Genomic DNA, 16,534 nt, shown 5'->3' with positions numbered 1-16,534 from the left:
ATAGATACTTTATTGATACCCAAGGGGAAATTCAAGTTTAAAGCCTACACAGCCCAAAGCTTCGGGAAAACCCACCAGCAAGCTTTGCCTGAAGCATATATCCCTTATCGTTGAATTTCCCCTTGGGGATCAGTAAAGTATCTATCTATCTATCTATCTATCTATCTGTATATCTGACTGGGGGGCGCAATACCTGAAACTGTCAAGTTCTATTTGTGTGGCAAAATATTTGTCTCAAAACTCACAAAACGTTAATACAACAATTTTGAAAGACCCATAGTGTGCATTTTTGCAAGTAGCCGTGTAAAGTAGGATAATGTATTGTTCGCCGGTCGTTATTGGAAAATGAAGTCCCTTCAGGACCAAGCAAGACCCCTCCACTTTGGTGTCGGGTTCTTGTTCGACCTGTTAAGACTTATTCTACGATAATCACCAGTGGAAAATATATTATCCCATACATATTTGCCCAGCAATAAGAATAATGCACTTTTCATTCTTACCCCTTTCCCTACCCCTTGTCCCTCGAAACAGAGTGGCAAGACATCCTCTCCCATGGAAATGAGACACAACTAGTCTACCATAGCATACGATTGGACTTTCTATGCTTATCAGAAACTTGGTTGAATAAAAACTCCCCATCCGCAGCTCTACATATTCCTGGCTATAATGCTTTTAGGAAAGATAGAAAGGTTGGCAAAGGTGGGGGGTTACTGTTATACATCAAAGACCATATATCATGTAAAGAGGTTCAATGCTCAGCTGAGAATGAGCTTGAGCATATTTGCCTTAACATTAGCCTTTCACCACAAATGTCCTTTTCTCTTAATGGAGTGTATAGACCTCCATCTGCAAAAGCTATTTTCTTTGACAAATTAGAAACTGTTCTAAAGGAATGCAGCTCAGTGCAGGAAATACTAGTAATGGGTGACTTCAATGTTAATTGGGAGGACAAAGGCACCAGTAAAGCACTGCAACGGGTCTCAAATAAATTTGATTTCACACAACTAATCAAAGGGCCCACTAGAATAACCTCATCCTCAAAAACTCAAATTGACTTGATATTCACCAACAAACCTGAAAGGGTGAGAAAATCCTTTAATATGGTCACTGGTCTGTCTGACCATAACCTCACTCTTATAGCCAGAAAGCTCACTAAATCCCGCTTTCATTTAAAACCTAACACCAAATCTAGTCAGTTAAGAATACCCAAGTGTGATGTTGATGAATTTGACAGGGAAATCAAAAATATTAACTGGGACCAAATCATAACTTGTGTAGATGTGGATAATGACACAAATGTCCTTATGTCCACAATCCAAAACATAACAAAAAAATATATTCTAAAGGAAATAGTAGATATACCCTCCCTTGGATCTCTAGTGACATAAGGAGATTAATAAAGGAGAGAGATAATGCTTTAAAGCACTCTCTCAAGTCCAACTCATTGACTGACAGGCATATATTTGTGTCCTTGTGAAATAGAGTAATAAAGGTAATTAGGGCAGCTAAATCGAACTTCTTTGTTGACCTCATACGGGACGCTAAGGGTAATCATAAACAAGTCTGGGACTGTCTGCATAAACTAACAGGAAAAGGACATAATAAAGCAACAAAGCAGCTGGAGATCAAAGACAATGGTACCCTATATAAGGAACCAGCTGAAATAGTGACTATTCTTAATAGCCATTTTGTCAATTCTGTGAGATTGACTGTGCATAGTCCCATAAGTGGTCCACTACACTTCTTACCAATTGATGTATCACAGCCAGTCTTTACTCTGACTGAAATTTCTGAACCCAAGGTTAAGTCTATAATTACTTCTATTAAGAACTCCAAATCAAAAGACATATTTGGATTGGATTCCATGTTTTTAAAGAAACATGCTGCCTCCTTCACAGGGCCTGTTACTAAAATCATAAACACCTCTTTTAAAGAGGGACAATTCCCAAACGACTGGAAGTCAGCCATTGTTGTGCCAGTGTATAAATCAGGAGATACAACTGATATGAATAACTATAGGCCAATAAGTATTTTACCCATCATGTCTAAGATCGCTGAAAAATGTGTGGCTGAGCAAATGACTGAGCATTTTAACAGTAGTCCTTTTAAACTGCACCCCATGCAATTTGGCTTTAGAGCCAATCACTCCACAGAGACAAAATTGGACAAAGGAGGCGTAGTTGGAGAAATTTTCTTAGATTTGAAAAAAGCTTTTGACACGGTCAACCATGAAATACTTATCCACAAGATGTCTTATTTTAATTTCTCATCCAGTGTTACTGACTGGATGAGATCTTACCTGTCAAAGAGAGTTCAGTGTGTGAGAGTTAGTGGTGAGACATCACCACCCCTGAGGAACGAACTTGGTGTACCCCAGGGATCTGTCCTGGGCCCTATTCTGTTCAGCATCTACATAAATGACCTGCCATCAGTGTGCACTGGATGTGAGGTACAGATGTATGCTGATGATACAGTCATATATGTTCATGCAAAAACTAAAGCCCAAGCTGCTGCCAAGCTCAGCGATACAATGGTACATGTACGTAAATGGCTTACTTGCTCTCAGTTGTATCTCAATGTTAAGAAGACAGTCTGTATGTTTTTTAGCAAAAGCAACACTGTATCTCACTGTGAACCCAATGTGTGTCTGGGGAGGTCATTCAAACAGTTACACAGTTTACATATCTGGGCATTATTCTTGACTCTACCCTATCATTTAAACATCAAGTGAGAAAGGTAGTGCAAATAACCAAATATAACCTAGCGAACTTTAGGTATATAAGGAACTGTTTGACAACACCTGTAGCAAAGCTATACATGAATACTATGATAATCCCTCACCTAACATATTGTATGACAAGCTGGACCCAGGTATGTAGCACAACATTAAGGCCTATTTTATCTCTCCACAAACAAGCACTTAAAGTCTTGGACAAAAAAAACAAACTTTACCACCACTGTAACATTCTTAACAAATATAACCTACTCAGTTGGGAAAATATTTCAAAACACAGTGATGACTAATTTTTAAAATCATTAATGGGAAGGCTCCCCCTCCACTCAGCACTTTTATACAGCAAAAGTCATCTAGCAGCAGAACCACAAGGTCTGCCTTAAGAGGGGACTGTGTAGTCCCTCTTAGGTCCAGTTCCTTTGGCCAATTATGTTTTTCTGTGAGAGCCTCTAAACTATGGAATCAATTGCCAGTGGACATTAGAAACTCCACCTCTCACTATACATTCACACACCATCTTAAGGACTGGCTTTTGAGCATACAAAAATGTGAGCACTTCTCATAATACATTACATGTTGGTCTGCCTCTATAGTTTAGCTGTCCTGTAACCCATGGTGTATGTATGATAGATAGATGGATAGGTGGTTACTTTATTGATTCCTTAAGGGTTGTATGGCTGTATGGTTATATGTCTTGTTTTAAATGTTTTACTGGAGCTAGTATTATGGCATTATGTTCTATTGCTGTATGTCAATTGCTATGTGATTTAATATGTTTTTTTTTAGCCACCATGTGCCTAGTATAACATCTTGCCAATGGACTACAGTTGAAAATTAGCCTGCTGGCTAACACTGGCACATTTACAGAAATGTTGATCAATGTGCACTGTCCTTTAAATAAATAAATGAAATGAAAATGAAAATGATTGAAAATTGTTTAATTAAATGTAATTTTCAATGAGATCGTACCACACTAAAACAAACAACTGTCACTAGCAACCTACATCTGTCCTCTATCAAATACAGTTGCATTTTCAACTCTGAACAAAACCGGTCAGGAATGTGCGTAATGTTTCATTCGTCCCTCCTGATCGGGATGAATGAAACAGGCATGGGGGAGGAAAGAAACATGTAAACTTCTACAACTTCAATATTTTACAACATATCCTGAATGGTCATTATGTCATCTGAAGTTGTCGCTAGCTGTAGTAGATGGCACGGGTGTTTATCACAATAAACATCCAAGATGCAGTCGACATCTGTATGCATTCATATCAGACGAGTGGTAAAGAGTTCAAGAAATTTTGCTGCTGCTATGGACATTAGTTACATTTTGGACATGGTAGGCTATGCTGTCAACTCGCGGGGCATCAGACATGGAAATATGTAAAAATGTGTGACTATAGTGCAAATTGGCAATAATTAGGGTAGGTGATTTTAAAGGTGCTCTAAGCGATGTTACGCGGTTTCTAAGCTAAAACATTTTTTGTCACATACTCTTCACGATCCACTGAATACACTGTAAAAAAACAAGGTATCTGTAGACCGCGCAACTTCAAACATTGCCTTACGCCTAATCACTTTTATCCGTCATTACCAATTTGCAAATGATGGTGAATAACTACTCATTGTGAGATGTATTTCATAATATCTTTATTATAATTGTTTCCCATTGTAATCGTGTAATTTGTAATGTTTTGCTTGGATGTGTGTAGGGCTGAAACGATTCATCGAGTTACTCGAATAACTCGATTACAAAAATTACTCAAGGCAAAAACCCTGCCTCGAAGCCTCATTAAATTCCTATGACGCGCACTATACGCGCAGGGATCTGATTGTTCCACATGGACCGTTGTTCAGGAAGCACACTACTAGCGTGTGAATCGTGATACATTCTGAATTTAGCTGGCGCGATGGCGGAGAATGTCTAAAGTTTTCAAGTAAAGTTTTGGGATCATTACATACTCAAAACGGAAAAGAACAAGCATCTGAACCGAAAACATGCACTCCATGCTGTTTCACCAAGCGTCAACAAAGTAGGCTATCTATCAATCTATCTAGCCTATCTATCATCTATCTACGTATATAGCCTACATTGATGTTGGCTGATTTTAATCACATACTGTATTTGTAGCGATGTCGTGATATAATGTTTAGCTTTGATGTTTTTAAGTAGTAAACTTATTCACGTTCAATTGCAAGACAGTATGCCTAAAAAAGAACCCCTTTTTATACACACATGCACCCTCATCTTCCCTCACGCACCGCGTTAGTAGCCTAATGGTAGGCTATTTTTTAGTAGCCTAATAGTAAAATTATTTGTTAGTAGCCTAATGGTAAATGCTGCCGGTGTAGAAATCTACATAAAACAGATATTTACTTTGATGTCAAGTCTAGATTACAGCATGAAACTTGTTGTGCATATTAATACATTAAATTGCTTTCCCTCTTCTCCCTCCCAGCACTTCACAACATAGTATGGACAGCTTTGTTCGCCCAGCTAAGTCATGCACAAGAGGCTGCAATTTTCCAGAGAGCATTTTGAACATTATTTAATTGTTGGCACTGGCACTTATAAACACTAAATGGGTAAATTGCAATAAATGGGTTTAGTTTTGGAGCCAAATGTTGAAGTTAGAATAAATACCTCTGTGCCAATTGCTTGATCATTTTACAGCCATGTCATTTTCTTTGTTTTGGTTGTTTAAAAATGCAAAAAAAATTATTATCCGATTAATCGATCGATAAAGTGCTAGATTAATCGATTACAAAAAGAATCGATAGCTGCAGCCCTAGATGTGTGCTGGTACGCGTTCCTGTGGATTAGCAAAGCAGGGTGCGTTGTGCACCCGCCCATATCACTGTTAAATAATGCACTCTTAAAATAACATTTATCACCCAGAGAGAAGAATCGGGGAGTTCTTTGCCTTCCATCCTCGTCCATTAATTCCGTATAATAGGACACCTCGGTGGCCGTTATCCCTTACATAAATAACTCGCCAAGGATTTCTGTCCCGGTTTCTCTTGGTCAGTGGCGTAATGATTTTTAGAGGGTGTAAGATAGCAATTTTGGATTGTGCACCAGAACACACCTTCTGCCACCCCCCTGGGCGCAAAGCTTAAAAAAAAAAAGTTGATGGACTAAAATAGGAATAAATTTGCGTCTGGATAATAATCTGCTTTGCGCCAGGATTTGTGTCGCGAAAATAGGGCCCTTAGTCTCTGTGGTCAAATTCAGTCCTGGCCCACCAATGGCTGTGATTACAGTATGCCTGTGATTACAGTAATTATTCATTATCATACCACTTTCAATTGGTAATTGTTATGTTCCTTCTGTTTCTACAGTTGTTGAATAATTTAAACCATGGATGATCAACATAATCTACCGGATAAGATGGGGAAAGAAGTTCAACACTCTCCTGGGAAAAAGCTACAAATTATGGAAGGTCTCAAAAGTAGACTGTATCCATACCAGGTTGAAGGTTTTGAGTTCTTTCACAATGCACACAGAGAGGGTAGAAAGGGTGTTATTTTAGCAGATGAAATGGGTCTTGGAAAATCTATTCAAGTCATCTCATTTTTGGCCAATTTTGCTCATCTGAACAAAAACATCCCAAGCATACTGTTAGTAGTGCCTGCAAATTTATTAGATGATTGGGTTAGCAAGATACAGGACTGGGCCCCTTGGATGAAATGCCTGAAATACCATCAATCAGAGCAGTGTCAAGCCACAAACCTGAGCAAAGTGAAAAGAAAAGGAGGGTTACTTATCACCACATACAGCACAGTTGTCAGGCATGAAAAAGAACTGTCATATTTGCATTCTAGTCCCTATTGCTGGAATTTTGTGGTATTTGATGAAGCACACAGGCTCAAAAATGAAAAGACAAAGACCTACAAAGTGGCATTGTCAGTCCAAGCCCATTTTCGGATTCTTCTTACTGGCACTCCAATCCAGAACAATCTCAAGGAACTCTGGAACCTGTTGACTATTATTTCTGAGACATGCCTGGTGGGAACATACCAAACATTCAGGAAGAACTTTGAGAACCCAATAACTCGAGGGCGGGAGGCTGATGCAAGGGCAGATGAAAGGGCCCTGACTCAGGAACTGATGGAATGTCTCCAAAAGACAATGAAACCAGTCTGGCTCAGGCGCACTAAAGAAAAGTTGCCCAAGCTGCCAGACAAACGTGAGTTTGTGCTCTGGACCAAGCTTACCACTGAGCAGGAAGCCAATTACCGTGACCAATTGTCAGTTAATAAGGCACCTGATGCCCCCTCAAATCTTTTGCTTTTACACAATTTGCGGAAGATCTGTTGTTGCTCCAGACAGTTTGATGGACATGATTTGAATTCTGCTGAATCCCAAACCACACATTCTGGAAAACTTGCCATATTGATCGCTATGCTGAAGAAACTTTCTTCTGAAGGACATAAGATTCTGGTGTTTTTTCAGTATATCAAAACACTCAAAATTGCCATGCACAGTCTTATGCAAACAGACTGGGGGAAAAGAACTGTTTTGTTCATGGATGGAACTGTTGCACTCCACCAACGTATGATGTTGCTTAAGTCCTTCCAGAATGGATCACAAAGCATCCTTTTGCTCACAGTTCAAGTTGGGGCTGAGGGCTTAAACCTCACAACTGCTGATCGTGTCATTATCATGGAACCTTCCTGGAATCAATCAACAGATGCCCAGGCAGTAGATCGGGTACACAGAATTGGACAAAGGAGAGAAGTGGAAGTCTATCGTTTGATCACTTGTGGGACAGTGGAAGAGAAAATATACCGTAGGCAGTTATTCAAAGGCTCACTGGCTCGACAGGCAGTTGGGGATGACCAGAATCCTTTGAGACACTTCACTCGTTCAGAGTTAATGGAGCTTAACAGTCTTGGAGAGACTCAATACTCTGCCACCCAGTTACAGCTGGAACATCATAATTCTAAACGGCTTAGGGCTGAGGAAATCCTCGGGAAGCAGTTAGGAGAACAGATTTCTGGCAGCATATGCGGGATTTCTGATCATGGCAAGCTTTTTAAGGCCAGTCAAGGTGAGGACTTAGAGGCAGAAATGGAAAAGCTGCACATTGCTGATGAAGTTCAGAGAAGTAAAGACAAGATTGATGGTGAGGCCCACCTCAACTGTCAAATACCATTTGTTGATGCACATAGACATCATAACTATCCACAAAAATCACTGGGTGTACATCTAAAAGGGAAAAAGGTTTTCTCTAGAGAATCTGCTTATTCAAAACTGTACCATGAGAAATCTCCAGGGTTGCCTCGGAAATATAAGTGCTTTTCCTCTCCGTTCTCTGCTAGAGTACAGAAAAAAAGACGTAAAACATGTCCACTTAAGTATGATTCAGATCAAGGTTGTTATCCTGAAGCCACCCAAGCAGATAGAGGTGAAACGGGCAACTCTAATTCACCCAGAGATCCAGAAAATGCAGATGTTTTAACTCCAGAAACTACTTTCACAGATGACAGGTCAGAATCTAGTTTTGCAGACAACAATAGTCAACAAACTTCTACGTGGCACTCTAGGGACAAAGATAGTGAAGTACATCCTGACAGCATAATTGAAGTGGACAGTTCAGATTCATTCACAGATAGTCCTGTAAAGAACAGTGTGACAAAGAGTGCTGACATTGTAGACATCTCTTTAAATATAAGTATTATCCATTTATCAAGCCCCAAGGATGTGTCTACAGGTGCCAGTTTGCATTCAGCTGTTAAATCAAAGGATCAAAGATCAGATCTGACTGTTGTGCAAACTCCTAGATCAGCACCATTACCAGGAAACAACTCATTCAACTCTGCAATCACTTCTCTGCCCAGAACAATATGTATGGGGAAATCACCACAGATTCCAGATGCAGACACTTCCAGTGATCCCATAGAGCCCCCAAAAGAAAAGGATAAAACAGGCAACTCCATTTTATCCAGTGATCCAGATGAGTCAAAACATATGCCTCCAGAAAGTATTTTCGGAGATAATAATGTTCCAGGAAACTATTTTAAATTGGAATGCAATGATGAAGGCAGAAAAACTGATCCCCACAGCACACAGGCACTTCAGTATGACATAGACCAAGGATCACTTTTAAAGGACAACACTCTCCGTATGATGGCAAATGATGCTCAGATTGGAGAACCACTGCAGAAAACCACAGATGAAGGTAGTGAGAGGAGTGAAATGAGCATCTCTGTCTCTAGCCCTTCACTGGAGATCTCTGGAACACCCAATAACAACACAGAGTCTAGCTTATCAGACAACAACAGTCCACACAATCTTACGCCGGACTCTGTTATTGAAGGCAATGAAGTTCAGCATTCTGATTCACTCACAGATAATACACGTGATGACATTGTTCTTGTGTCCCCGGAAGAGAAAAACACACTGAACCACACTGTCACAAATATTGATGACAGTAGAGCTATGACTTTAAATACATCTGGACACCATTACCCTAGCCTTGAGCTTCTGGCAGCAACAGAAGTTACTTTACGTTTAGAGGTTAAATCACAGGATTCAACACTAAAGCCTAGTGTGGCCCACAACTCTAGATCAAAAGCTTGCTCATCACCTGAAAGGTATTATCACCTTTTAAGAAAAGTCCATACACCAAAACAACAACAAAGTCCCTACCAGGCCCCCAAGTCATCATCACCACATCTGCAACCTATCTCCTTGTGTGATTACTCACTTACACCTGGATCCATATCTGTGCCCAGTACACCAGGCATGGAGGAATTCCCACAGGTTGCAGGTGTATGTGTTGGCAGCAATGCTGTAGATCCTCAAACAGAAAAGAGTGAAAAAGGTGGCTCTGCTTTATTCAGAGAGTCACGCAATTCAGATGACAGAGGTCCAGATGATGTTTTCAGAATTGGCAGTGCATGTGGAAACTCTGTAACAGTCAACTACAATGAAGAGTCTACTTCATCAAACAGCTACCGTACACCCAGTCTTATATTGGACTCTGTTGATGAAGGAAGTGAAGCTGACCTTGGTGACACCTATGAGGTGGCCAGGTTAGACTCTAACAGACAAGATAAAAGTGATGAGAGTGCTTCAGCATCCCTTGAAGAGACCAGTTCTAAAAAGGACAGTTTGATACTGATCACTGACACTAAAACTCTCACTTTAAATGTCATTGCTCCTCCTTGTGCAAGCCCCAAGACTGTGTCTATAACAAATAACAGTTTGCCTTCAGATGTTGAAACACAGGATCCAGGACAAGAGCTGGGTGATGCTAAGACTTCTAGACAAGAACCACCACCCATAATAGGCTATGACATTTCTGCAGAGGTTCAATCAAGAGAAGTGTTGAGCCCTACCATGTCTGTGCCCGGTACACCACACATGGAGGAAACACCACAGGTTTCCGTTGTAGGCCCTGATGGTGATAGTGAAGCCCCCCAAACAGAGAAGTGTGAAGGAAAAAATGGTACCTCATCCAGAGATCCACACAAATCAGATGACATACTTTCAGAACATGCTGCTGGACATGACAGTGTAGTGGAAAACAGACATGTCCACAATACTGCAGCGAATAATTTAACAGACATAAGCATTCCACAAAACCTGACACCGAACTCCAGTGACAAAAGCAGAAGTAAAGATCTGGAGACAGAATTTGAAAAGTTTCACACTGGGGAGACTGAATACGAAGCCCACCTCCAGTGTCAAGAAGTGTCTGCTGATGAAGATTATAAGAGTCCTGATCATTGTAAAACTAAGTTACCACAAAAATCACTGGGTTCCCACCTCCAAGGGAAGAAAAATGATGCAGGTGGCAATGGTCGCAATAGTCCCAATGTTAACGTCTCTAGAAAATCTGTCATCAAACCAATTTATTCAAAACGGCACAGTGAGAAGACTCCAGGGTTGCCTCAAAAATATATATGCTTTTTCTCCCCATTCTCTAATTCAGCTATGAGGAAGAGACATAGTGCACGGACACTTCAGTATGACTTAGACCAAGGATCTGTCCCTCTTTCAAAAGCCAACACTCTCTGTATGATGGCAAATGATGCTCAGATTGGAGAACCACTGCAGAAAATCACAGATGAAGGTAATGAGAGGAGTGAAATGAGCATCTCTGTCTCTAGCCCTCCACTGGAGATGTCTGGAACACTCAATATAAACACAGAGTCTAGCTTATCAGACAACAACAGTCCACACAATCTTACACCAGACTCTGTTATTGAAGGCAATGAAGTTCATCATTCTGACTCACTCACAGATAATAAAAGTGATAACATTGTGCTTGTGTCCCCGGAAGAGAAAAGCTTACTGAAACACACTGCCACACATATTGACAGTGGAACTTTTACTTCAAATACAAGTGGACACAGTTCCCCAGGCCTTGAGCCTGTGGCAGCAACAGATGATACTTTATGTTTAGAGGTAAAATCACAGGATTCAACACTTAGTGTGGCCCATATAAATAGAACAAAAGCTTGCTCATCACCGGAAAGGAATTGTGACCTTTTAAGAGAGATCCAGTCATCAAAACTATTGCAAAGTCCTTACCAGGCCTCCAAGCCATCATGTCCACATTTGCAACCTATCTCCTTATGTGATTACTCACTTACACCTGGATCCATGTCTGTGCCCAGTACACCAAGCATGAAGGAATTCCCACAACTTTTAGGTGTATGCCTTGGCAGTAATGCTGTAGAACCTCAAACAGAGAAGAGCGAAAAGAGTAACTGTACCTCATTAACAGATTCAAACAATTCAGATTGCATGCTTCCAGAAGGTATATCTGAAATTGGCAGATTATCTGAAAACTCTGGAACAGTCAACTACAATGAAGAGTCCCGTTCATCAGACAACAACTGCCCACCCAGTCTTATACTGGACTCTTTTGATAAAGGCAAGAATAAGATGGACAGTTTGGTACAGATCAGAAACACTGAAACTCTCACTTTAAATGCACCTTTTCTTCCTTGCTCAAGCCCCAAGGCTGTATCTGTAACAAATGCCAGTTTAGATATAACATCACTGTATCCAACTTCAGAGCTGAATGTTGTTTCAGCACCACCACAATGGATACCACTGGAGACTGTTGTAGAGGATGCAGTAGTAGACACAAGAGGTGATTGCTGGTTGTCCTCTGATCAGCTGGATATATGTTCATCTAATACATCGGACTTGGTTTCCAGTGATGAAACAGACCAAAATCTCATGGAAGAGACTGTTAATGATGTGAAATCTGTCTCTTTAAATGTCAACCGTGATGGTTCCCCAGGGTCTGATACCAAAGCTATCCTGATAACACACAGCAACTTTTTTGCAGAAATTCAATCACTAGGACAACTGGATCCTACCCAGACTACTAAGCCATCTTCACCAACACTTCCCTTATCCTGTGACTCGCTCACTTCTAAATCAATGTATTTGCCCAGTGCACCACACCCATGCAAAACACAACAGGCTTTAGGTGCATCCCACAGTCCCAAAGAAATCATACATGAACCAGAGTTTAAAATTAGTTTGGCTAGTATGAAAACAGAGACCCTAGTTGGGTACCATACACCCAGTCTTATACTGGAATCTGTGGATGAAGGAAGTGAAGCTGACCTTGGTGACACCTATGAGATGGCCAGGTTAGACTCTACCAGACAAGATGAAAATGATGAGAGTGCTTCAGCATCCCTTGAAGAGACCAGTCCTAAAAAGGACAGTTTGATACTGATCACTGACACTAAAACTCTCACTTTAAATGTCACTGCTCCTCCTTGTGCAAGCCCCAAGGCTGTGTCTATAACAGATAACAGTTTGCCTTCAGATGTTGAAACACAGGATCCAGGACAAGAGCTGGGTGATGCCAAGACTTCTAGACAAGAACCACCACCCATAAAAAGCTATGACATTTCTGCAGAGGTTCAATCAAGAGAAGTGTTGAGCCCTACCCAGGTCCTTACACCACTTTCATTATTTCCATCACCTGTTGTCTTTCCATGTGATCATTCACTTACTGCTGAGTCCATGTCTGTGCCCGGTACACCACACATGGAGGAAACACCACAGGTTTCCGTTGTAGGCCCTGATGGTGATAGTGAAGCCCCCCAAACAGAGAAGTGTGAAGGAAAAAATGGTACCTCATCCAGAGATCCACACAAATCAGATGACATACTTTCAGAACATGCTGCTGGACATGACAGTGTAGTGGAAAACAGACATGTCCACAATACTGCAGCGAATAATTTAACAGACATAAGCATTCCACAAAACCTGACACCGAACTCCAGTGACAAAAGCAGAAGTAAAGATCTGGAGACAGAATTTGAAAAGTTTCACACTGGGGAGACTGAATACGAAGCCCACCTCCAGTGTCAAGAAGTGTCTGCTGATGAAGATTATAAGAGTCCTGATCATTGTAAAACTAAGTTACCACAAAAATCACTGGGTTCCCACCTCCAAGGGAAGAAAAATGATGCAGGTGGCAATGGTCGCAATAGTCCCAATGTTAACGTCTCTAGAAAATCTGTCATCAAACCAATTTATTCAAAACGGCACAGTGTGAAGACTCCAGGGTTGCCTCAAAAATATATATGCTTTTCCTCCCCATTCTCTAATTCAGCTATGAGGAAGAGACATAGTGCACGGACACTTCAGTATGACTTAGACCAAGGATCTGTCCCTCTTTCAAAAGCCAACACTCTCTGTATGATGGCAAATGATGCTCAGATTAGAGAACCACTGCAGAAAATCACAGATGAAGGTAATGAGAGGAGTGAAATGAGCATCTCTGTCTCTAGCCCTTCACTGGAGATCTCTGGAACACCAAATAACAACACAGAGTCTAGCTTATCAGACAACAACAGTCCACACAATCTTACACCGGGCTCTGTTATTGAAGGCAATGAAGTTCATCATTCTGACTCACTCACAGATAATAAAAGTGATAACTTTGTGCTTGTGTCCCCGGAAGAGAAAAGATTACTGAAACACACTGTCACAAATATTGACAGTAGAACTGTTACTACAAATACAAGTGGAGACACTTTCCCAGCAATTGAGCCTGTGGCAGCAACAGATGTTACTTTATGTTTAGAGGTAAAATCACAGGATTCAACACTTAGTGTGGCCCATATCACTAGAACAAAAGCTTGCTCATTACCTGAAAGGAATTGTGACCTTTTAAGAGAGATCCAGTCATCAAAACTATTACAAAGTCCTTACCAGGCCTCCAAGCCATCATCTCCACATTTGCAACCTATCTCCTTATGTGATTACTCACTTACACCTGGATCCATCATGTCTGTGCCCAGTACACCAAGCATGAAGGAATTCCCACAACTTTTAGGTGTATGCCTTGGCAGTAATGCTGTAGAACCTCAAACAGAGAAGAGCGAAAAGAGTAATTGTACCTCATTAACAGATTCAAACAATTCAGATTGCATGCTTCCAGAAGGTATATCCGAAAGATTATCTGAAAACTCTGGAACAGTCAACTACAGTGAAGAGTCCCGTTCATCAGACAACAACTGCCCACTCAGTCTTATACAGGACTCGCTTGATAAAGGCAAGAATAAGATGGACAGTTTGGTACAGATCAGCAACACTGAAACTCTCACTTTAAATGCACCTTCTCTTCCTTGCTCAAGCTACAAGGCTGTATCTGTAAAAAATGCCAGTTTACATATAACATCATTGTATCCAACTTCAGAGCTGAATGTTGTTTCAGCACCACCACAATGGATGCCACTGGAGGCTGTTGTACAGCAAACTTCCACAGCAAAATCATGCTCTGGAATGAAAATGACACTTGAAGAGAATTGTAAAGCTGTGGATGTAAAAACATTCTTAGACTTCTCTAAAGAAATGTTGGATGCAATTGAGGATCTGAATGAGGCCAAAATGGAACTTGCAGATAAGAGTGAATTAGATAATGCTAACAGTCCTCACAAACCTAAGGCTGAATCCACTGGCAATACCAAGGTTGTTCTTGATGAGGCTGCACCACACAGTTTTACAGATAAAGTTATAATAACAGTGACTCACAATACCACAGCAGATTTATCTTTGGTAAAATTAGAGGATTCAGTAGTAGACACAAGAGGCGATTGCTGGTTGTCCTCTGATCACCTGGATATTTGTTCATCCAATAGATCTGACTTTATTTCCAGTGATGAAACAGACCAAAATCTCATGGAGGAGACTGTTGGTGATGTAAAATCTGTATCTTTAAATGTCAACCATGATGGTTTTCCAGGGTCTGATACCAAAGCTATCCCCATAACACACAGCAACTATTTTGCAGAAATTCAATCACTAGGACAACTGGATCCTACCCAGACTACTAAACCATTTTCACCAACACTTTCCTTATGCTGTGACTCACTCACTTCTAAATCAATGTATTTGCCCAATGCACCACACCCATGCAAAACACAACAGGTTTTAGGTGCATCCTACAGTCCCAAAGAAATCATAGATGAATCAGAGATTAAAAATAGTTTGGCTAGTAGAAAAACAGAGACTCTAGTAATTAATAGTGATGAACATACCAAGAGACTGGCCAAAAGGAAAAAGAGGAACAAAAGTCTGTCATTTCAAAGGAGACTAACATATTTCCCCTCAGTGTTCTATCGAAAACACATAAAGAAAATAGTTGTATCAAAACATAATGATCAAAACCCTCAACGGTTACAGTCATTCTGCAAGACAGAGAGAACAACTGATCCAGAATGCATTGTTTCTCATTCAGAGGAGTCTGTGTCTAGGCAGTGGAAGGTTGCAGGAGTTTCTACTTCTTTAATGTTTACTAATTGTCCATCTGCATTGGCTTCAGAAATGGACATTTCTGAGTCCGATCATTACAGATCAGGCAATAATAAAGGTGTTGTGAGTGCACATGTGATGCATCATGACATTACTAAGCCTGAGCTAACACCAAAGAGAGAATGCTTCCGTTTGCTCCGACAGTTGAAAGATCTGTAAGATGTTTTACTCTGGTGTAAAATAAAAAACTTTTTCAAAAAGTTGAAAGCAGATTTCCCAAAGTCAAATTTCACTAGTGGGGTCTCCCTTGAAACCCCACTAGTGAAATCTGACTTTGGGAAATCTGCTTTTAACTTTTTTGCTCCTTATAAGTGGAACAAACTGCAAGAAAGTCTGAAACCAAGCCTATTTGTATTAGTTGATCATTTTAGGTGTTTTCTTAATGACATGGCTACGGTACAGTGCTCCTGTTTGAGGGACAAGAAAAGAAACCTCGTTTTTATTTGTTTTATGTTTTTATTTATTTATTTTATTTTTTCTATTCTGTTTGTTCTTACATTTGTATTGTATTCTTCTTGGATTTAATTTTGTATTTTTGTACTCTGTCTTCTTTGGACTGTTTGCTTTGCTGTAAAAGAGCTCTCTGGGCTCAGTCAAATTTCCCTGAATAAATAAATTACATAACAAATAAATTACATAAAATGAACAATCTTAAGCGTTTTGAGTTTCATTGCTTACCATTTTGAGTTTCATTGCTTACACTTAAACACACTCACCTTCCCGTGAGAATATACTTTAAGATATAAACTTCACTGATTTTTTTAATGCCTTTAGTTACTTCAAATGTTAGGCCTGGACATCTTGCAGCATCACATCATAGTTCACAGTCATGTAGCAGTTCATAGTGATTTGTCATTGAGTAAACTTGCTGATTACTAATGTGTTCTGACAGCACAATTGCACTGTAATAGTGTTTGTTATGACATTGTAGGGCAAAGTGATGTGAAGACTGTAATGATTACAGGATATACAAATTATTAAAAAATCACAAC

General features: G+C 40.2%; 1 long non-coding RNA gene across 1 annotated transcript in view; it reads left to right on the top strand.

Annotated features, from left to right (window-relative positions):
- The window catches only part of LOC143139835 (uncharacterized), a 28,913-nt gene extending 12,716 nt beyond the window's left edge, over positions 1–16,197 (top strand). The window contains exon 4 of the long non-coding RNA XR_012990460.1: positions 6,080–16,197. This is a non-coding gene — a long non-coding RNA (uncharacterized LOC143139835). The remainder of the gene's footprint in view (positions 1–6,079) is intronic.
- Positions 16,198–16,534: the final 337 nt, after the last annotated feature.

This window comes from Alosa pseudoharengus, unplaced genomic scaffold, assembly GCF_046254945.1.
Source record: "Alosa pseudoharengus isolate Yale_2024_CS ecotype anadromous, Long Island Sound unplaced genomic scaffold, YU_APseudo_1.1 YU_APseudo_1.1_scf_22, whole genome shotgun sequence".
Taxonomy (NCBI): domain Eukaryota; kingdom Metazoa; phylum Chordata; class Actinopteri; order Clupeiformes; family Clupeidae; genus Alosa; species Alosa pseudoharengus.
The sequence above is the reverse complement of the archived record's forward strand: the minus strand, read 5'-3'. Positions and strand labels throughout refer to the sequence as shown.